This window comes from Poeciliopsis prolifica, unplaced genomic scaffold (genome assembly GCF_027474105.1).
Source record: "Poeciliopsis prolifica strain line A6 unplaced genomic scaffold, Auburn_PproV2 SCAFFOLD009, whole genome shotgun sequence".
Classification (NCBI taxonomy): Eukaryota; Metazoa; Chordata; class Actinopteri; order Cyprinodontiformes; family Poeciliidae; genus Poeciliopsis; species Poeciliopsis prolifica.
The window spans coordinates 14,178,147-14,200,189 of record NW_026562384.1 but is presented as its reverse complement, the minus strand read 5'-3'; the positions used below and the strand labels follow the sequence as shown (position 1 = coordinate 14,200,189).

At 39.0% G+C, this 22,043-nt stretch overlaps 1 long non-coding RNA gene across 2 annotated transcripts; it reads left to right on the top strand.

The window, feature by feature from the left end:
- Window positions 1-1,114: 1,114 nt before the first annotated feature.
- Window positions 1,115-2,774, top strand: LOC129362431 (uncharacterized). 2 transcript variants are annotated; one of them, XR_008606232.1, is made up of 4 exons: window positions 1,115-1,164; window positions 1,746-1,795; window positions 1,897-2,054; window positions 2,518-2,774. It is a non-coding gene; the product is annotated as an uncharacterized LOC129362431 (long non-coding RNA). The 2 variants fall into 2 exon arrangements; XR_008606231.1 differs by lacking the exon at window positions 1,115-1,164 and having other exon boundaries at window positions 1,191-1,795.
- The last annotated feature ends 19,269 nt before the right edge of the window (window positions 2,775-22,043 follow it).

Genomic DNA, 22,043 nt, shown 5'->3' with positions numbered 1-22,043 from the left:
AGATTTTAGTGCAGACCGATTTCAAACGCAGCGTTGTGGGCCAAACCATTTTCAAATACCGCCGCCATTCTATTTGTTGAGCTGCCATTGGTTCATTTGAGCGCCAACGAGGCAGAATGAAATCGGTTCACTGAAGAATCTATGTTGCTAGCAGAGGTTGTTACAAAGTGTCTGGACACAATAAAACCATTTGTATGATTTAAAAAGAGTAACTATTGTGCTTTCATTCTATGTACTTGGGCTTTTAATAATCTTTCTCACAGTCACATCAGCATGCATGGGTGGGTCTCATGTATGGATTCAGGCTGGTTTGGCTGGGACCCATGCAAGATTATTATTGTCGTTTTTTTCAATAAAACTGCATTGAATCGTTTAGCTTTGGGCTATATAGGTAATGATAAGAGGGCATGGGTTTTATCTGGGCCAACTGCGTGAGGCTCAAAAGGTTAACCGAAATGGGACTCATATTGTTGGCTCAATTGGGTTAAATGTATGGGCCCAATTCAGCATTAACGTGGGCTAATGGGCATGGGACAGAAATGGGAACACTATATGGGGCCCATGTGGTTTCAGTATATTGGGCCTAAAAGGTTTTTTGTAAATAGGATGAAGGCATTGTAGTTCATATTTTTAAATTCTTTTTTAATTGTTGTGTGACACTTTAAAGCGTTTTGTTATGTCATAGTTTATTTCAATCTGCCGCTATTGTGTTGGTCTAGAGTAGTCATCAGTGTCAGGGTTCCTGTGTGTGTATGTGAGTGTCGCATCTTATTTCAGCGAGGATCTTTGTGAGGAGCCCGTGGAGCTTGGCACAGGTGGAGGAGCAGCAGAATCTTCAGTCTACGCTAGATTGACTGCTAGATGGTTGCATACACCGGTAATCACTCTGGCCTCTCCTGTTGTGAACAGTTTTCTGAGAACGTTTCTGTGTCTACTAGAAGTCACCTGGTCTCTGTGTTTGTTCGATCCTAGGGGTTTTGTCGCCTCATTCGAGAACTCACCAGTGAATACCTGCCTGCTCGCTCCGCCGATTCCACTGCCTCCACTCCACCCTTCGAGCTTCCAGCTCTCTTCCATTCCACCTCGCATTTACCTTCGGAACCGGTGCACACCCTCTCAGGAACCTGGCATCTCACACCCACGCCTCGAAAGACCCGCACCGAAGTAAGCCTGTTCCTGTTTCCCTCCGATCACTCATTCTAAGCCCGTCATAACTAAGTTCTCGTTTCAGGCCAACCTGGTCGAGTGGTCCTCACCCTTCCGCTGATGTCCGGGAAATAGATTTTATTTTGTCCTGTTGTAAATAAATCACTCACTCATCCCTATCCAATGTGTGGTTACTGCATGTGGGTCCGTAAATTGAAACCCATCATGTCAATCAGTGGCCAAGCCTGAAACAAATATTGAAAGATGAAGAAATTCTTTTTGATATTTTTGCAATATTTAGCTAGCAGTTATGTGAAATGTACTTATATTTAATTGTAGCTCTAATTTTTTTATATGTGCAATGTTTTAGGCTTTATTAGTTACATTTATAGTGATTTTCTAAACTTCTCTTAAGAGTAATACTACTGTCTTAGTCCTGTCACGTTAACAAAGAAATTAGGATAATTGCAAAACTGTTCAGTGTTTACAATATAAGGCTTCAGTAGTTAATCTATACAAAGGCTGTTTTGCCTTAATTTTTTTATTTTTTTGAAAAGTCTAAATGTTATATTGCACTAATAAAATATATATTTTTGCAGGCTTCAAGAGGATCAGCGTGTGAAGATCACTTTATAATGATTTGAAAAAGGTAGATTAATATGTTAGTAAAATTAAGCACATAAGAGTGATATAATGACAAACTGATGAACAAAAACAAAATGTTGTCCTGTTATTGTCATTGTACTTAAGGTTGCCATGGCTACAGAAATTGGAGGAGCATCCTTAGATGACACAATACAACCAGCTGTGCGATTCCTCATGTCCCATGAACTGGAAGTCCAGTTCAACCTTTTTGGCCAACATTGGAAACAAGCTCTTGGACCTGCGTCTCTTTGATGTTTTGTATGGTAAATATCAGTTTTATTGTCAGAGTAACTTTTTTTTTTCACTTTTCTTTCTTAAACATATGTTAATTTATTTTGGTTGTTTTATGCTTTTGTTTGTTATTTTTAGTAATGTTTTTAGGTTAAAAATTGAGTCTTCAATTTTTGGTTTTATTTGAACAGTATTCTTTCACTGTTGTTTAAGAACTTAAAAATTGAAGGTAATATTGTTTGCATTTCAAACAATATTAAAATAACCACAAAACCACGATAGAACCTAGTAGTTGATTTATATAGATGGATATTTTTAAATTTACAGTAAGAATATAGTTTCTGTACATAATAATGATGACTCAAGAGTCCTTTTGATTATGGCATATCTCTGCAAGCATTTTTGCCCATGAAGGGGGAGATGCAAATCTCATGAATGTTACATTGTGCTAAAATGAAACACTAATACAATTTCTACCTTTGCTTGTTATTTCAGGGGACTTAAAAGAAATTATCCATCTACAGAATCACACAAGCATACAGCAAAGACTCTCGAAGTGGTTTACTGGAGCCCGAGTGGAAGTGGAAATAGACTAGAGAGACTGCCAGTTCAAACTCAGGTTGGGGAGGTCTTTCAAGATGGACAGTTTCAGTAAAGTATGAGAGATTTCAAATTTAAGCATGCATATGGCATGTAGGTTATTTTTAAAAATGTTTAACAAAAATGTATTGTGAAAGATCTATATAGGTGTGTATATTCACATTGTGTGTATCAATGTGAATATACGTGTATAAGTTATATAGATAGTATTTAGATGTATACATTTATAGACCTGTAGGAAAATATGTAGGTGTCTTTATTTGTGTGCATCTATAGATATATATTTATAGATCTGTTTATAAGTTTGTTATAGTAAACTAGCTTCTGTTATTTTCAAAGATGTCGTGAATAATTGCAGATTTCTTTTGTGGCACCATTCCCTGAGTATTAATGAAGTTCTAATAATTGCTGTAGTGAGGTAAAAAATAACTCCTGACAATATTTTAAATTACTAAATAAAAGCCTTGAGCAAAATAAATTTTTCATCTCTTTTTTTTTTTTTTTTTATTTGAACACGTTTTAAGCTAGACTTTGGATTGTTGATCAAGATTGCATATCTATGAATGTAATTCACATCCAGGTTAGATGAGAATTGTTCCTACAGGATTAAGGCATCTGGGTCCCGCTGAAAGCCCAGTTAGCACCCATTGAAATCAACCTGGGCAAACCCATGTGGGGCCACCATGGAAACCGTGGACAAACCCACTTGTTACCCATATTCTAGCCCAGTTTCAGACCCAATTGGGACCCAGGTAAATATTCCTGACAGCACCCTAGTGGGCCACAGATGAGCCTCATGTAAGTTAACCACATGGGCCCCACTGAAAGCCCAGTTAGCACCCATAAAAATTTACTTGGGCAAACCCATGTGGGGCCACCATGGAAACCGTGGACAAACCCACTTGGTACCCATATTCTAGCCCAGTTCAGACCCAATAGGGACCCACGTAAATATTCTTGACAGCACCCTAGTGGGCCACAGATGGGCCTCATGTGAGTTAACCATGTGGGCCCCACTGAAAACCCAGTCAGCACCCATTAAAATCTACTTGGGCAAACCCATGTGGGGCCACCATGGAAACCGTGGACAAACCCACTTGTTACCCATATTCTAGCCCAGTTCAGACCCAATTGGGACCCAGGTAAATATTCCTGACAGCACCCTAGTGGGCCACAGATGGGCCTCATGTGAGTTAACCACATGGGCCCCACTGAAAACCCAGTTAGCACCCATAAAAATCTACTTGGGCAAACCCATGTGGGGCCACCATGGAAACCGTGGACAAACCCACTTGTTACCCATATTCTAGCCCAGTTCAGACCCAATTGGGACCCACGTAAAATATTCTGACAGCACCCTAGTGGGCCACAGATGAGCCTCATGTAAGTTAACCATGTGGGACCCACTGAAAGCCCAGTCAGCACCCATTAAAATCTATTGGGCAAACCCATGTGGGGCCACCATGGAAACCGTGGACAAACCCACTTGTTACCCATATTCTAGCCCAGTTCAGACCCAATTGGGACCCACGTAAATATTCTTGACAGCACCCTAGTGGGCCACAGATGGGCCTCATGTGAGTTAACCATGTGGGACCCACTGAAAAACCCAGTTAGCACCCATTAAAATCTACTTGGCAAACCCATGTGGGGCCACCATGGAAAACCGTGGACAAACCCACTTGGTACCCATATTCTAGCCCAGTTCAGACCCAATTGGGACCCAGGTAAATATTCCTGACAGCACCCTAGGGGCCACAGATGGGCCTCATGTGATTTAACCACATGGGCCCCACTGAAAACCCAGTCAGCACCCATAAAAATTTACTTGGGCAAACCCATGTGGGGCCACCATGGAAACCGTGGACAAACCCACTTGGTACCCATATTCTAGCCCAGTTCAGACCCAATTGGGACCCACGTAAATATTCTTGACAGCACCCTAGTGGGCCACAGATGGGCCTCATGTGAGTTAACCATGTGGGACCCACTGAAAACCCAGTTAGCACCCATTAAAATCTACTTGGGCAAACCCATGGGGGCCACCATGGAAAACCGTGGACAAACCCACTTGGTACCCATATTCTAGCCCAGTTCAGACCCAATTGGGACCCACGTAAATATTCTTGACAGCACCCTAGTGGGCCACAGATGGGCCTCATGTGAGTTAACCATGTGGGACCCACTGAAAAACCCAGTTAGCACCATTAAAATCTACTTGGGCAAACCCATGTGGGGCCACCATGGAAACCGTGGACAAACCCTTTTTGGGACCCATATTGCCTGCCCACTTATATCCCATATGGGGCCCACCTAGGTGTGCTGGCTGGGTGTGAGCACAGGAAATACACCTAAATGTAGCAAATTTTGGGAAACCAAAAAAAAGTGTTCCTCCTACACATGAGTGGGCCTAAGAGGCCTTAATTAGCCAGTGTGGCTCTTAGAGCCAACCCTCACTCTGGTATTGATCGGACCAGAAACACACACGGCCCTCGCTTAATGACCTCCGACAGGAGGGACGCGGCTGCTGAGCGGCACTAACTGCTTCTAGATCACTACAGCTGGGACATTAATACACTGCGTGTACTCTTTTTGTGTGTGCGCATGTTTACAGCTTAAAACAAAAGAAAGTTCACCTCAAAGGCAGCGTTTCGTTTTCCGCCCAATTATTCTGTGAGGAAACAGAGAGCTGCCGCTGCTTTGTTGGACGCCTTTCTGCTGCAGGAACAGAGCTGTTAAGCTCCAAGCTTTACCTCGCCTGCTGCTAATTCAAGAGAAATTCTGATGTCTCCCATCCTTCTCAAACCCCAATTTGTCTTCTTTTTGTTCTTCACTGTTTGACTGTTAAAATATGCTGATGAAAGGAGGCCGAGTTTTTGCAGAAAAACAAGAGTAAACCCATGTTTTTATACCCAGAGGAAACCGGCCTTCTTGTTAGGCTGCTTTTCTGCCTGACTTGACACTTTTCGTTGGATCAAACGTCTCATCACAAAATGCAACCAAACAAAAGTGCTTACCCATAATCCATCAGTGCAGGTGTGTGATGCGCAGCATTCTGAAATGAACAGCAGAGCTTGTCGTTAATCCTGAAGACAAGCTTCCCTCTAATTAACGAAATCGACTTGAGCAGCACAACAGAAAATGAATAGTGTTTTCCTAACAAAATGTATTTATGCTCATCTCCTACAGCCTCTGTGTGTTTTTGGCAGATTGGAGGAAAAGCTGCATCCATCAAAGTCAGGAGGCTTTTGAAGTTGCTTCTGGCACATAAATGCAAAAGCAATGGAATGTTTTAGCCAACCAACTTATTAGGCTTGTTGTAATTTTGGTATGCGCCCTTATTACTAACTTATTTGGAGGCCTAACATACAAGAAAAGTCTACAAACATAAAAGGATTGTTTTTCTTTGGTTTTAGAAATGGTCAAAAAGTATATAGTTCATTGGCTCCAGTTTCTCAGTTCCTCAAATGAAGTCATATTTATTTTGGATTTGATTGTAATAATTTCTTTAGGACTTGCACAAAAAAAGAAACATTTTGTTTCTGTACTTGATTTAAAATGGGATTTCACAAGTGGCCTTCCTTATGTTTGCTGCTCACTGCTAATTTGACAATAGTTTGTTCACTTGTCATTAATGTTTCTCACTGGTCAACAGGGATTTTGTCTCTATGGGTCAAATATGTTATTTGCTTTGGGATTAACTCCTAATTAGCTCATTCTCAGTCAGCGATCAGGTTTATCTTTAACCTCACATTAACTCATGTCGCTCTACTTTTACCTGTGTCAAAGTGCACACAGCAGGCTTGGACTTTGTTTGCTCTGAACACCCATGAATTATCAGGAGCAGTGCCCCATGTGGTCGCCAACTGCTAGAGTAACTCAATGCAACATTTTGGTGAATAAACCAGGCGGGCCAAAATCCCTGGACTGACCGGCTGCTCTGGATTTCTCTTCACCCGCCTCTTGGTTCCTTACTGGTTTAAGCTAAACGTTTAAGGAAAACAGGCTTATGATGGAGAAAATTCAAACAATAAAACAAGTTAGCAATAATATATATACATATATATATATTTTTTTTTGTCCAGTGAAATTTAGAATGCTTACTTCATTTATAAGGTCAGTTCAGAGCCATGAAGCACTGGTACCGTCAGCATAACTTTATGAACAGAAGGAGAGAGGGGTTAACGGGAGCCTGGTTGCTCAGTTCTGCTTCAGGCCCTGCTGGCACGTTGATCCAGACCTGCTGATGCTAATGCAAAGTAAAACCTATGGCTGTAGTGCCTCTTATAGGGAATTTAATATGGGCCCCATCTGTACAGCTGGCCCTTCTTAATTTATTATCTAAGAAAAATCTTTCTAGTGTTCCCTGAAGATGGTGAGGTGCTGATGCCATCTGAGTGTCAGAGTGGAATGCCTAAGCTTCTAAATAAAGCAGCAGAGGGTGGTGGCAACAAAGGCAGGACATAAAAAGCAGAAACCAAACATTCACCTGATTGTTGACACGGGGCTTCGAACCCGAATTCTGCTGTGGAGAAACGAGAGGGCAGGCGAAGGCAGCGACAAGGCGCTCTCGCCTCTTAACACTCACAGAAACAGCCTGAGCTATTCTAATGGCCTCGCCAAAACTCCTCATTTTATAATTGGCAGGCAGCCACAGCGAGATTGACAAATGAGTGTCAGCCATCAGCAATTGCTCGAGCCAGGGATGCTGGAGACGGAGAGCGGAAATCAAAATAATTAAAATAAATAGGGTGCCAAGTGATGGCAGTGCTCCCTCCAACATGGCAGATATGAGCTGCCAGCGAGAAATAGAAGCTAGGAAGGTTCGAGTGTCAGTCTTCACCTCCTCCCCAAGACCTCTCACCACTAAACCGTTATTAGTGACAAAAACCTGCCAGGATCTCAGCCGTCTGTGTGTACTCCTGCATGTGTTTGTTGTGCACTAATAGAGAAACGATGCACTGATAATAAGGAGTTTACACTTCAGGATCAGTTCATTTTCACTTCCTGTGTTCCCTTTCAACTCACCAAAAAGTCGAGACAGGATCAGCAAAATGGAAACGTAGCAAACACACAACAGCTGGCAGTGTGAGGAAGCCATGTCACTCTGCACACTGGAGTTAAGCCCTGGTCTTACATCTGCTGCCTACAGATCATTCAAAGCTGTTTCATAAATATTGATAAAACTGTTGCTTGTGATAGCTTTAGGATCAGAGAAATCTATTAAAATTATAAATCATTTAAAAACTTAATCAGCGTACCTATAATTGAGAATAAATTAGAATTCATCTTACAAATCAGTCCTATTTTTTTGTAAAACTCTAGTCTGACTAAAAGTCATAATTAATAGTTTTGAATTGGGAAACCTTTTTATTCCATTTGCATTTTATGCTATTACTGTAATATCAATATTACTTCATTCCTTTGTTTAGTTTTGTAGTTTATTCTTGTGTCCTTTTCCTTTGTACAGTTTGTGAATTGACTTGTAATTTAAACATGTCTATTTTATCCCACTTCTGCTTCTCTTTGGTTGCAGTTTGCTCCTCCAACTATTACCCTATTGTGACAACTATCAATTTTCTTCACAGTGCAGAGTGCAAACACCCATTGTTTCAGCTCTAATTTTTTCTTTAAAACCTGTAATAGAGGGATCTCCTTGACCTGTCGTGTCTTCTATATATATTCTTCATGAGAAAAATACAAATTGGCATGTTATTTTCTCACAAGGTAGAACCACTTACTTTTTCTATATGAGCTATTGTTTTCTTCTTTGTGAGATAGGTGAAGTTGGCTCTCAGTCACTGTTGCTGCCCAGAAAGGGTGAGAATCACATTGTCAATCATAGACTAAGCACAGTCACAGTTTACAGTTCCAAGCTAGTACCTAGTAGGGGGTGCCATTGGAAAAATGGCAAAAATTGTCCATTGGAACCATTTCATTCTATTCATATAAAATAGAACAAAATGATTCTATTTCATATAACTTATATCTTGAAAATAAAGGATAAAATTAACATGTTGTTCTTCAAACATTGTAAACATTGAGATTCACTAAAATGCAAAATAAAATCTTAAAATTTAAACTTAAATGACTGGTGTTAACAGCAGCAGATGTCTTTAACATCTACTTTTTTGGTTTAATTATGTACTTAGATTTCACATTTTTAAAATTGTACAGTGTGCAATAAAATAAAAACTTTCAGGTATCTTAGTTTTTTTTTTTTCTTTTCTCCCAGCTGTTCATATTCTTTCAGAGCGTAGTGGATATTTAACTAAAAAAAAAAAATTCAGCGTCCAGTTCTTTTGCTGTGAAAATACAAAGAGTTGTCTGTAGCAGATTAAGATTGGTGATATACTGTACACTGTATGATCGGCTTTTTGGCTTTTTTGCACTTTGTTGGAATCATTCATTTATTCTTAATGGCATACTGTAAACTAAACAAGGTGTGTGACATGTTATGTTGACATGCTACAATTGTGAAAGGTAAATGTTCAATACTTTTAAAGCTAGTTCAGAGAGCAAGAAAGTTGTTTATAATACTTTATAAATTTCACACACTGATGGTAGCAAACAGCTGCACTGTAGCCACGGCTGCCCTGGGGCAGTTTGGATGTGAGGTTGCCATGCTTCGTACCATCTGACCCTCTGGCCATTATCACCAGAGCAGGGGTTCGAAATCACACGGAAAATAACATCGTAATCATGTTGTCATCTTCTACATTTACAAAAATGTGAGTATGTGACTTAAACATATGCTTTCTTATTTCTGTAGTTCAAGGATTGCTGATACTGTTGTCTATCTTGAGTTCCTGATTCATTTCTCATTTTTTACTTCAGCTCTCATATTTTGTGCTTCTATCTAATGGAGCTGTGCTGTGATGTGTGATGCTACGTGAGATGGCAGCAGAGCAGACAGGTGAAAGCCACTTTGTCATCACTGGAAACCACCTGCGAGCTTCCAACATGCTCATTAGCACCTTTTTGCCTCTGCTCTGATCACTCGCCTCGCTGTATTTTTCTGTCACTAACCCCCCGCTGGTGCCAGGCTTTGTTCTGAAATGTCAAACCAGGCGCTGACGAACGTTGATGCTGATTACAGACTGAAGGCTTGGACAAATAGCTCAGGATGGGCAGATGAGGAGAGTGATGCAAAGACAGAAGAAAAATAAGTCTTTTCAGCTTCTCAGCCTGTCACTCTTAGCTGTTATTACCAATCACAGGGTGCCAATGTGAACTCCTACATTTCAGGTCTTTATTCTCTAACCAGGTTGCTGTGTATTGCAGACTTCTGCCCAGACCCTCTTGAGAATGAGGTCCAGATCTCAACGGGGTTTACCAGGTTAAATAAAGGAAATAATAATGAATAAATAAATCCGAGTAGAAAGAATCAAACTGATGCGTATTTGCCTCAGTGTTATACTCATACTCACCACCTGCTGCAATATAAAGCCTTAAGCAGCAGGTGGAGATTTTTGCAGTTACGGGTCTCATTTCTATCTGCTACTCAAAGAACTGATGGCATGGCAGAGAGGTTTTCAGTCGTGAACTGCTTTACTCTGAGTTAATTGCAGTTTTTAGTATAACATGTCATGTAATACTTTCATTGCAGCAATACTACTGATAAAAATGACAATTAAAACAATACTCATATGAAAGAAAAAATGTACAGCGTTCATATTGTAAAAACCAAACATCCTGCTCTCTCCAGAGAGCCCACAGTTTTAGTCTGTTTTAAATAATAATAATAATAAAAAACCCACACTCACATACATAATTTGAAAGCAAAAAAAAAATCTGTCTGTCTTTGGTCCAGATCACGCAAGAAGATCAACTGACTTCCCTAGCGTGAATACACCCTAGGATTAAGCACACAGGTTTCTCTAGTTTGCAGGAGATGCATCTTTGATTGCAGTTTGCCATTTACTGAGCTATTTTAACATCTCTTAGTCTGATCCTTCCTCTGAGACAAATTTGCAATGATGGGTCCTAAAAGGGCTTGAGAAACATAATCCCCAAGTTCATAAGAGTATACAGCCCCCTGATGGGGATTGTTTAGAGGGTTGATTATGACCAATAAGCATCTTAGACACATGTTTTCAACTGTAATTATAATAAGCATAAAAGTATATATCTGCATCAAACTTGACCACCTATGTATTTATTTCCTGTCTTTGTGTCAACGAGACGTTAGCATCTTCAAAGCCTTCACATTGCAGCTTATTTATAAACTATCTGGCAGATTTTATGTATCAATGTACTTTTCCATATATCTTTTCATCTCTGATAAATGTGAGGGTTTTAAGTCTCAGCAAAGTTCATTATAACTTGACCTTTCGGGCATACATAACCTAACACAATAAGCGGATGAACAGACCCGCTGTCTCCAGTTTAATTGCATAAAACTGCAGAGACACAGAAACTATCTCTAGTTCAATCAAAAAGCATAAAGGGCGGACTTCCTTTTTTACAATAACACATCCAGTTTCGAGTTTTTAAATCTTTAGCTTTTTTCTTTAGTTTGTGCAGAAATAGATGGCTGCAGAAAGCAACAAATGTGCCGTGTCTCAGCAAAGAGAGCATTCAGGAGGGAGCTCAGAGTTACCCTCTATTTTATTTCCTTAGATATGAGTCTGAATAAGGTCAGAGAATAACCTTTCAAGTAGCGCACTATAAACCACACAAGGGCTGCCTAAGAGACAGTGCATGTGTGTGTGTGAATGTGTGCGTGTGTAGAGAGAGTGCACAGTGACATTTCCTCCAATCCTCTAATTTGAAGGCAATCCACTTTAAAGATGTTGGAGGTGGAGGGACTCCAGTGTTTCAGTGTTTTAGAAGAGTTTATCATCTGTTGACCTTCTCAGCCACAAAAGCCACTAACAGAAGAGAAAGACAGGAACAGATAAAAAAAAAGAAAGAAAGCACCCTCTGCTTTCATTTGTGTTCAATAAAGATGTTCGTCTGTGTCACACGGCAGCTTGTGATCAAAGCCAGCAAAGGAAACCGGCCTGCATCCTGTGAAAACAGGTCTATATAAGCTTTCAGCTAATAAGATTAACCAGACACTGATAGGGTTCTGTTTTCTTTCAACCAAGGGAGTAAATGCTGGACATTGGGGTCTGCAGGTGCTGGTAAAGTTCTAGGTAAATGAATATAGTAATAGATGGAATGGTTGTATATAGATTTCATGGAAAAATACAATGCTATTAGTGCAAATTTTGTGTTTGTTAAAGTTGACCCTAACACGAAACATGATGCTTTTATTTGTGTTTTGCTAGTCCAGCTTATGCATCTACATATGTACCTCTGATAAGTTTCTGTCAGCATGAACTTAAAGCTTTTATCAGGCCCTGGTAACTAAAATGAACAAACCTCATAAACTAAGTATACCCAAGGTTGTAAAGTTGTAATGTTATGTAAATTGTACTCTGTACTACAACAAAAAATGAAAAACAAAGGAAAAATCGTGTGAGAAAATCAAACCTCATCTTATCCCATTCAAAGCATCACAGCTCCATCACATCACAGCTGAAAGTGATTGTGCAAAAGAAAAATACATACTTCTCACATATTTCAGTGTCTTTTCTGTCGAAATTGCACTGCCTTTTTCATTGTGGTGTTGACAGTTGAAACTATCTGTGCCATGCAGGTTTTCAGTCTCTTCCTTTTTCTCTCCTTTTATTATTACTTTTTCCTGCAACAGCATGGCAAGGCTCCCATCTAAATAGCTGGCCAAACATATCTAATTCTGTCTCGTGACTCATTAACGTTGGGTGTCTGTTATTATTTTCAGAGTAGCATTTGTTTGCATCTGTTCGCTCCAGAGGGAGAGTCGGGGGAGGGACAACAGATGTCGCCATCGGCATCGCGACAACTTCAATCGTTCGGAGTGGGTTGTCATGTCACATAACACACAAACAAACAGTGTACATACAACTATTCACACAATGCCGCATGTGTGTGCTGACAAAAACACAGCATATTTACTCACACACAAATGGGCTGCAGTTTCTATGGAAACAGTTGAGTCCCACAACATCCAGTGAGTCTTCGGAGGGAAGAAGCGTTTGTCTCATATTTCAGAAGTGTCTCAACATAAAGAACGCACAGACACACACGTAGTGGTAGTCGGTGTGTTTTTGTGAATCTGCGGTGGATCCCCCTCTGCGATCACAAAGAGCAGCTCTCATCCTTGAGAATCCCATTTCACGGCCAGGCTTAGCAATGCTGCCCTGGTAATGCGTGTGTGTGCGGTGGAAGTTGGAAGGCATTACAGGACCGCGACTCTTACAGGTTCAGATTATTTCAAATAAAAAGGAGCGTTCTATTTAACACAGCAGCAGCTTGAGGAAGTGAGTCTGGACCCTTGTTATTAGAGAAGATGTAGAAAGATCAAACAATGTACCTCAATGAAGTAAAATATCACAGAAATTACATATGTCAGGAAAAAGACTTCAATCATGCTTTAAAACACTAAAAAATGTATAAATTTTCTTAAAGAATTTTTTTTTTTAAGAAATTTGACGTAATGAATTTCAGAGTTATAGGGAAGACCTCTGACTTGACAGCCCTGTGGTCCACAGACACAGAAACTCATATTGAGGATAAGCCACAACAATTCATTCCTAAAGATTGTTATTCTTAGAATCTTGTAGGAAAACATACAATCATAAAGTTACATATACAGCTTCTCACACAGAGAGAGTCACAGACATGGGCAAGTTATGGACTTCAAGTCAATCCTCCTCAAAGCCAAAAACAAAGTCAGCAGTATTTTACTTCAGCAAAGAAGAACAATTAATGGACTGCTGCTTAGTGGTCCAAAGTTATCTTAAAGCTGTAAATACATTTAGCACTTGATTTCAAAATCAAGGTCCAAAAGCTGTAGTCAAACTATGTCATGATCCCAAGAGGAATGCTGGTTTATCTGTCAGCGGCTTTGGTAGGATTGATTATCCACTGCTAAATTATCTCATTGTAATTATCCACGATTACGTAAAACCAATTTTTATCACTGAAATTTAAACACTGCTGACAGTCCAGGGTGTACCTTGCCTCTCCCTCATTAGCCCACAAGCAGGTATGGTTATATTCAGTATATTAGGATAGTTGTTCTGATTAGGCTAATTTATCACATGAAAAATCACAAATCTTTCAGAAATTTGCAGTGAAGTTTTATCTTTTACAGTGCTGTTTGTCTAAGTTAATAAGTTTGGTATTTTTATTGCATCTACGGCACGCAGACTCTCAATATTGGCGTTCCAGCAATAGTAAAGTTGTGATTGTCAGCTCTCAAACAGTCATCAAGATTCAGTGAAGCTTCTCAGCTCTGGAGTGGAACTGAATTGGCCACTTGGTCTCCTAACTGGCGGGACAGTCAGTGACGAGTTGACAACAGCAATCTTGGGGAACCTGTCATTACACGGTTCTTCTGCAGAATTCTGAATAAAACCAAGAGCAAAGTTCAATTCTTCACCCAAAAGTACAATATAGTCTCCTGTATTTTGGATTCAAAGCTCTTGGATGAGCAGTGGCCTTCCCTATGCTGACAGGAGGAAGGGGGGTTTCAGGTACAATGTTTGTCTCTCAGATGTCACCCTCCCAGACGGCAGGTCAATAAAGAACAAGTGTTTCTTAGTCCTGGGTATTAGCCCCCCATGATCACAGACTTTTCTGTCTGGAACTCCTCCTCTTCCTTGATTCCTGTTCCTTGAAGCAGGATAACTCAGTGCATTGTGGAGTACATTACCAGCCTCCTGTAGTCTTTTTCTATTACAGCCTTTGCCATGTGACATAATAGATTATGATATATCTAGGCTAATATATAATTCATTGATCAATCTTTTTATCAATTCAGCTGCAGCAGAGAGATGCGATGTCTTTTTTAGTGCTTTGGATACTTAAGAGAGCCAGATAGAATATCATTTTTTGAGACCTTGAACGAGTCTTCTATTTAGTACTGACAATGGTTCTGATGCAGTTTGTTCCTCTGAAAACAGATGATATGTTATCATGTGCTGTGTGAGTGACATTTCTTCAACTTGTTAGTTATTACAAAATAACAGTGTGTCAGGAAGTGTGGCAGGATCCTGGTCTTAATATGCTGATCAGTGAACACTTGCATGACAAAATATCTTAATGAACCTTATGTCTTGTGTTTGTGTGTGTATGAGTATGTGTATGAGATCAGATAGACCAGATGGATGAAGACTGAAGATCTGGGAACCACAGTATATTAGACTGACATTACAAGCATCATTTCACTTCTTACTCACTTGGAAAATGTTGTGCACTTTGTTTTGATCTGTACAGTACAACATGTTTTCTTTGCTTCATTTTCAAATATGTTCCTGTCTCTTCTTTACTTCAATAATGAAATAATTTGTTATCTTGAGATTGCAGCCTCAAGGTTGGAATCTGGGTTTCAACCCTCCATTTTGCATATTCTTGCAATATCTTTCCGATTAGTTTGTACTACTAAGGATAAGCTGCAAAAGTCAGCTGTAATAAGAACTCAAATCATTAATGTAAATCATCTCGACATAATTCTAATGAGGATATTGACATTAAATGCATTCCAATCATTGGTAACAATGATTGGAATGCATCCATGCAAACTAATCAAACCATCCATGCAAACTAATCAAACCATCCATGCAAACTAATCAAAACCTTTTGGATTTTATATTTTAAGGGCAGTGTTATGAATTTCCTAAGCTCATAGTGCCATTTTATTATACAACCAAGTAACCACAAGTCACCTTCAGTTGTTATAAAAATGCTGCATATATCTAAAACAACTTTTAAAAATTTGACTCAACAGAAATTGCTTGATTAGGATGCTTCCCTCTTTTCCCATCTTCTCTCTATATGGCAACATTTCAACATGTTCACCTTGAATAAGAAGATGGATGGCTGGATGAACGGACGGTCGGTCAGTGGCCTCAAACTCCAATTCTCGAGTGCCAGTGTCCTGCAACTTTCAGACAATACTTAGTCCTACAGGGTAGAATTAAGAGATTCTAAAGAGATCTACAAAAGAGCTAAAGTTAGTCAAGTGTGCTGAAGCAGAGACTCATCTAAAAGTTGCAGGACATTGGCCCTTGAGGAGGTGAGCTTGAGACCATTGCTCTAGGTGATTCAAAGGTCATAGAACAGAATCTTTTATTCTGAGAAACTGTGAATATTAAAAACCATTCCCATAACTCGGCAACCTTTCTTATCTTCTTGACATTTTGAAATTGTCTTCCTGATAGTTGAAATAAAAGTGATTCCTCTTGCTCAGATAAATGGTAATCTTTGGTAAAAAAAAAAAAAAAAAAAAGTGACCCATGATCTTTGAACTATTACATTAGCAATATAACAATTTACTTTATTTAATTATTGATTGTAAAGCTGGGTACGTCAAAGACATATTCATTTATAGCAAGTGTCAAATTAACACAACAGGGACGCCCTCAAGAGAAAGAACCAAAGGGAAAAAAAACGTCCATCTTCACAAAGCATCTTCAAACCTACTAAGACTTGTAGTAGCGTGAATCATTATTGAAAAAATGCCCCAAAGAAATGTATAAACACTATCATCACCTTCTGATCCTACACATCAAGGACCCACTAGCCAAAGATTAAAATGTTCCTGTGTTTTCACCTTAATCGTTTTTCGCCAAGAACCCTGTTGTCCTCACAGCCTCCACACTCACAGAGGATGTTATTTATACCATGGTGTTTGACGGGAATGTGTGAGAGTATGGCTTCATGCTGAGCCACCACAGCAAGGTTCCTGACCACCAACTAAAAGGGAACTTTGATCCAGTGGAGATCACTCCATTGCAACTTTATTCCCATTACCTCCAAGTCATTCATCAATCGACCAGCCTGCTGGACACCTCACAGTTTTGTTTTCATGATTTGTGTTTTCTGGATGCCTGACTGTGGAGACGGTCAATGTTTCTTAGGAGGCTACCACCTCATGTCTATTGATCAATTCCATTGGTTGCTGATGTCTCTCAGTACCATGAGGATATTATTTTGTTATGCTTTCTGGATAAAACATTGAAAGGTATCTGAATAATGTCCCCAGAACAACATAAATTATTATTTTTCTCCATCACCAGGCGTCCTTATACAAAATATAGACCCCATGCCTTTAAAGAATTAATTTGTTTTGCATCAAATCAACTTGTTTGAAAAATACAAATCAGACACTGAAATTCATAGATATTTAGTTTGGGATATACTGGTACCGCCTGTCCTGCGACAGACTGGCGACCTGTTCAGGGTGACCCCCCTTCTCGCCCAGAACGGAGACTGGCACCAGCACCTCCCAACCCAACTGGTGACAAGGATGTTAGAAAATGGATGGATGGATAGATATACTGCTACATACGTACATCAGTATTTCAACAAGCACAGAAACAACTAAGGTAACATACTGAGACAATTTATGATTAAACATTTTATAAAAGGGGGAAAGAGGAAACATAACTCTTCAAGCTACAATAAATCCACAGGCAACAGTCCTTTAAATCTATAGTCAGAGCATCTCCACTTCCAGGCCTGAAAATGAATTGTGCATGTGTGGTCAGAGCAGGTTATGAATACAAAATTTTGCTAGTCTAAAATATAGCCCAGCATTAAAACGAATGACTGCATTTTCTATTGTCTCTTTTTAATGAATTGATTGTGCTATGTGTGATATGTTGAGGGTTTTGTTTTAATTGAGGGACAAGAAAGTAAAAAAAAACACACATTTTGTGAAATACCTAAACCTTCATGAAGAAAAAGCAATAATCGAGAAAGAAAAAAAGGTAAAGGGTTTGTACCACTTTATCAAGTCCAAAGGACTCCAAAGCACTTTACAAAATGCCCAAGAACACAAAAGGGGCAGACAGAGCAGGAATCAAACCAGCAACCTATTGATTGTGGGAGAAACTCTTATCAATGTGACCACCCTAAAAAAAGAAAGAAACTGCAGAGTCTCTTTGAATCCAAAATACAGGAGGAAGAGAAAAGTTAAACTAGAAACCTAAAGATTTTTTTTCTCTATTTTTTTTTTTAAATATGTGGGGAATTATTTACTGACTTGTTTCTGTCAACCAAAAACAGAAACAATGTAGTAGTATTAAAGTAGTATGTTACTTTTGTCCTGCGGTGTTACAGTTGTACAAAATGTCAATTATTCAATTTAGGGGATGAAACAGATCACTTAGTGACTTTAGGGGCAGCTCATGGCTACTCTTCTAACTGAGGAGTTGGCAAATGTGATTGATATAAAATAGAATGTAACTTTGACTTTGTCCTCATTCTGAAAATGTGCAAAGGAAAATATTAGGTTAGTAGATGTATCACATGTTGAAATTTGCTTTACCTACTTTAAAAAAAAACCTAAATCTTCCCTTCACGTCAGTGGTAGAAATGATCATCATTTGCATGGTTAAGTGGTTGAGCCAGTCTCGGGGAGCTGAAAACTGCATAAGACAATTTAATAGATCTATCAACACGCTTAGCAGGCAAGTTGTCAAACAAAAAAATATTAAAGAAAAAAAAGTTGTGCTCCAAAATGTGGGTCAGGGTCCCGCAGAGAGCAGAAGGAACATAATCTTCAGCTTAATATTGCCTAAAGTAAAGTTTAGTGTTGTGTACATCCTTGTAAGTTTCTGTGCTGTCTTGTGAATTTTACCACCACTCAGTTCTCTAAAAAAAAAACTCAGATTGACCAAAAGTATGTACTTAAACTTAGAAAGTATGGTGGAAAAATTGGAGAAGCACCAAATGGCCACAATCTAGTGATTGCTGTTCAGTCTCTGTCAGAGGCCAAGCGGCTTCACTCCCACACACATCTGTAGTGCGTCTGTTGCTTTGTGCCTTGTGTTGAAGGGTTCTTCATGTAAATCTAGAATTATCCTCTGCAAACTTTTTAAAAGTTTGCAGAGACAATAAATCAAATCAAATTTGTTACGCTGTGGCCAGAAAATAAATTGAATTTGAGATTAATAAAAATCATGGAGAAAAAAAATTAATAACAAAAAAAACAACTATTACTCCAGTCACAACATGTTAATACCTTACAAACTCATGTTTATGTCTGAAATGCATTTAAATGAGAACCCCACCCAAACAATATGTTTTTAAGTGGACAATAATGCTGTGATTAAAAATACATTATTTGGTTTTCCATAATAAATCACTTAGAAATCATCTAAAAATACTTTTATCATCTGGCTGGCCATCCAGCCATCCACAAAGAGTGTGACATGGTAAGAAAAGGAAAAGATGCTCAGTAATCTACAAAGTGACATTTGCACATCCAATCAATGTGCAGTAAGCACTATAAACTGGAGGTTTTACTCACAGTTTATGATTCAGCTCTGAAATGAATGGCTATTTTCTTTTGCTTTCCAAAGCTCAACGTGGCTGTTATCCTTCAGTGCAAGCCACTTCCTTTCAAAAACAAATATTTGCTGTTGGTGTATGTCACAAACTATTTGACAAAATGAGAGAAAATCACACTTTCTCCAAAATACTTGTGAAATTACTTAGTCAGAAACATCTGCTATATCTCCATAGGAGAGAAACATGTATAAATAAACCTTAAAAAGTATCTGTAGGTGTTATTATATAGACCCAGGATGAACCACAGTCTTTCATATAAGTTAACAAGCAAGATGCAGAACTCTGCATATGATGAGCTCTGTTGTTGTCTCGGCTCCCACAGAGACACAGAAAGTACCGAACACTCAGTTAATGTGGCGTACCCAACCTCTGAACTTGTGAAGTTCTTTTTGGCTCCCCGCTGTTATTAGATTCCTCATTGTGGGCAACAAGTTCAAAACCAAATATATCATTTTTGTGCTTATTCTAAAATCCTTTGCCAACTTTAGCTTTCATGAAGGGCCATTACCTTGTTGCAGAACTTTTGCTGGTTTTGAGGAGTCAGTTGGGAAACCTCCAGGAGGTCTTTTACTGAGTTCATTATGATCCCAACAGACGGTGAAACAGCGGCTGCTCCCAGGGAAGGATGGTTCTGAACAAGTTGGAAGTTGTTGTTTTTTTTCCTCAGAAGCTGCTTCCTCCCCCTCTCTTGCCCACCTCCTCCTTAAGTCCTCTGGGCCAATTTTCGCAGGCAGCAGGGGACGAAAGCAATGAGTCTCCTCACAGCAAGGTGTGACGCCGAGTGGGGAGAGGATGATGTCGGCTGGAGAGACAGAAAAGAGACGACGCTTCGCTGTTTGGCAAGCTGAAGTGCTGACAAGCTTCAGAAACCTTCTGCTCCTGTTTGTCAGACTTGAGAGCACAGCTTCATACTGGTGTTAACTCACACAAACATTCACTTCATCTAAGGGTTCCTTTTGTCTCTGACATAATTTCTGTAGCTCTTCACAGAAAGTCTTGGACTCATTATGCCTGCACTTGCTATGTTTATTGAATATCTGTTGCAAAAGTGGTTTAGTAGAACTGAAAAGGACAAGTTCATGTGTTTATTCTGTTCATCAGTCTTTAATTTATTTAGTGTTAGATAAGAAACCGTTCCTGCTGCGTTATTAGAATTACACCCAGCCATCCATTTTTGGCAATCCATGATTGGAGCTGGTTCAGCAAGAAAAGCCAATCATCTCTCACTATTCAGCTGCTTGTGATGACAATTAGTTTCTGGTTCATCAGTGCTAGACAGTCATTGGTTACTTTTTAAGATACATATGTTCAATCGACATAATGCTCACAGTAAGACCACGCTGCTTAGAGCATTACCTGAAACATAGTTAGGGCTCAGTTTTTGGCTAATCAGCCGACATTGAATGGATCCATGATTAGTTGTAACAAAAGGCTTTATCGAAGAAACATTTATTTCAGATATAAAAACAAAACAGAAAAACTCTTTAGACTGTTTTGCTTTTAAAAATTCAACTGAAATATTGTCACACAGATGTTTTCTTGTTAATCATATTGCAATGCAACATGGGTGAATGATGAATGCTCGGTGATACAGAGTCAGTCAGGTCAATTAGCTCGTCACAGCAATGCAATGCTTCTAGGCAGCCATATATGGTGAATATGGCTGTCTGAAGTTAAAGTATCAGGATGGGGAAGAAAGAAGATGTAAGAAACTTTGAACTTGGCATGATTGTTGGTGCAGAACGGCTGGTCTGAGTATTTCAGAAGCCTCAGCTTTAGTTGGGGTTTTTTGCACACAAAGCCATCGCTCAGACAAAAATGTCTTGCCGATGCCAGAGGTCAGAGAAGAATGAGTAGCTTGAGATAAAAAAAATAACCACTGAAAAGTTATGCAGAAAGTTATGCTGTTTGTTCAGAAAGTTATGCTGTTTGTTCAGAATGCTATCTCTGAACAAACAGCAGAAGATGTGCTACAGCAGTAGAAACCACAGTGAAAACCACCTGTCAGCAGTTATGTACATGCATTAGTTAAGCTCACATTTAAAAAAACTTGAGCTTGAAACGTGAACTAAATATTTCTAGTTTTTTCTGCACATAGAACATACATTTGATATATTTTAAAGAGAAGGAATCACTGCAAAACTGTGGTCGGTTAACCAAAATTATAATGCAAGCACTCTAATTTCATGTTCACATTCATGTTAGAGAATTATCAAAAATGTGTGAGATGTAGGTGGTTCTGTCAAAGACAACTGCAGTTTTCTGTATTTGGCAATTATTCACTATCCACAGTGTTTTTTTGACTGTGTTGTAATAGTCTAAAGAAAGGAAAAATCTTGCCAAATCCAGTTTTATTTAAAATATGTGAATGAGAGAAGCTGTTTTGGGAATTCAGTCATCACCAAATACAGTTTATGTGAGAAAAGAAATCTGGAGAGAATGAAATGGATGATGGGTGATGACATAATCCATGTGATATATACTTTCCACTTCATTTCAGATAAATCTTGATAATGAATAAATTAACTTTAACATGGCTGAACTGAGTTAACCATTAGTTAATGTAAGGATGGACTGGAACAACACTCAGCTATGCACATAAAACCGAGGCTAATTTACACACATATGCCAGAATTTGACAATAACACCAACAATGTTGCTTGATCTGCTTCCCTTTCAATATTTAGAAATTCTGCCAACCACCAGTAAACATGAAGTCTCAGGACAAAGAGCTATGTTTGGAAAATCTGGAACAATCAGATCTCTGATGTATGATAGAACTTGACTACTAAGGGCTAAATATGTGAGAAGAATAATTTAAAATTTGATTCTCTATTTAACAGAGAACTAATGAAGAGAAGCAAAAACAGAAGGAATATTATCTCACTGCTTAAGCCATAGCCTCTTTGCAGATATTTGGACTTCCTGATTGTATAATAGTCCAAGCTTGAGGTACCAAATGCATGGATTAGTTTGGAATCCTACAAATCTGTTTATTGTGGTATTTAAATCACATCATGCTCAAAGATGTC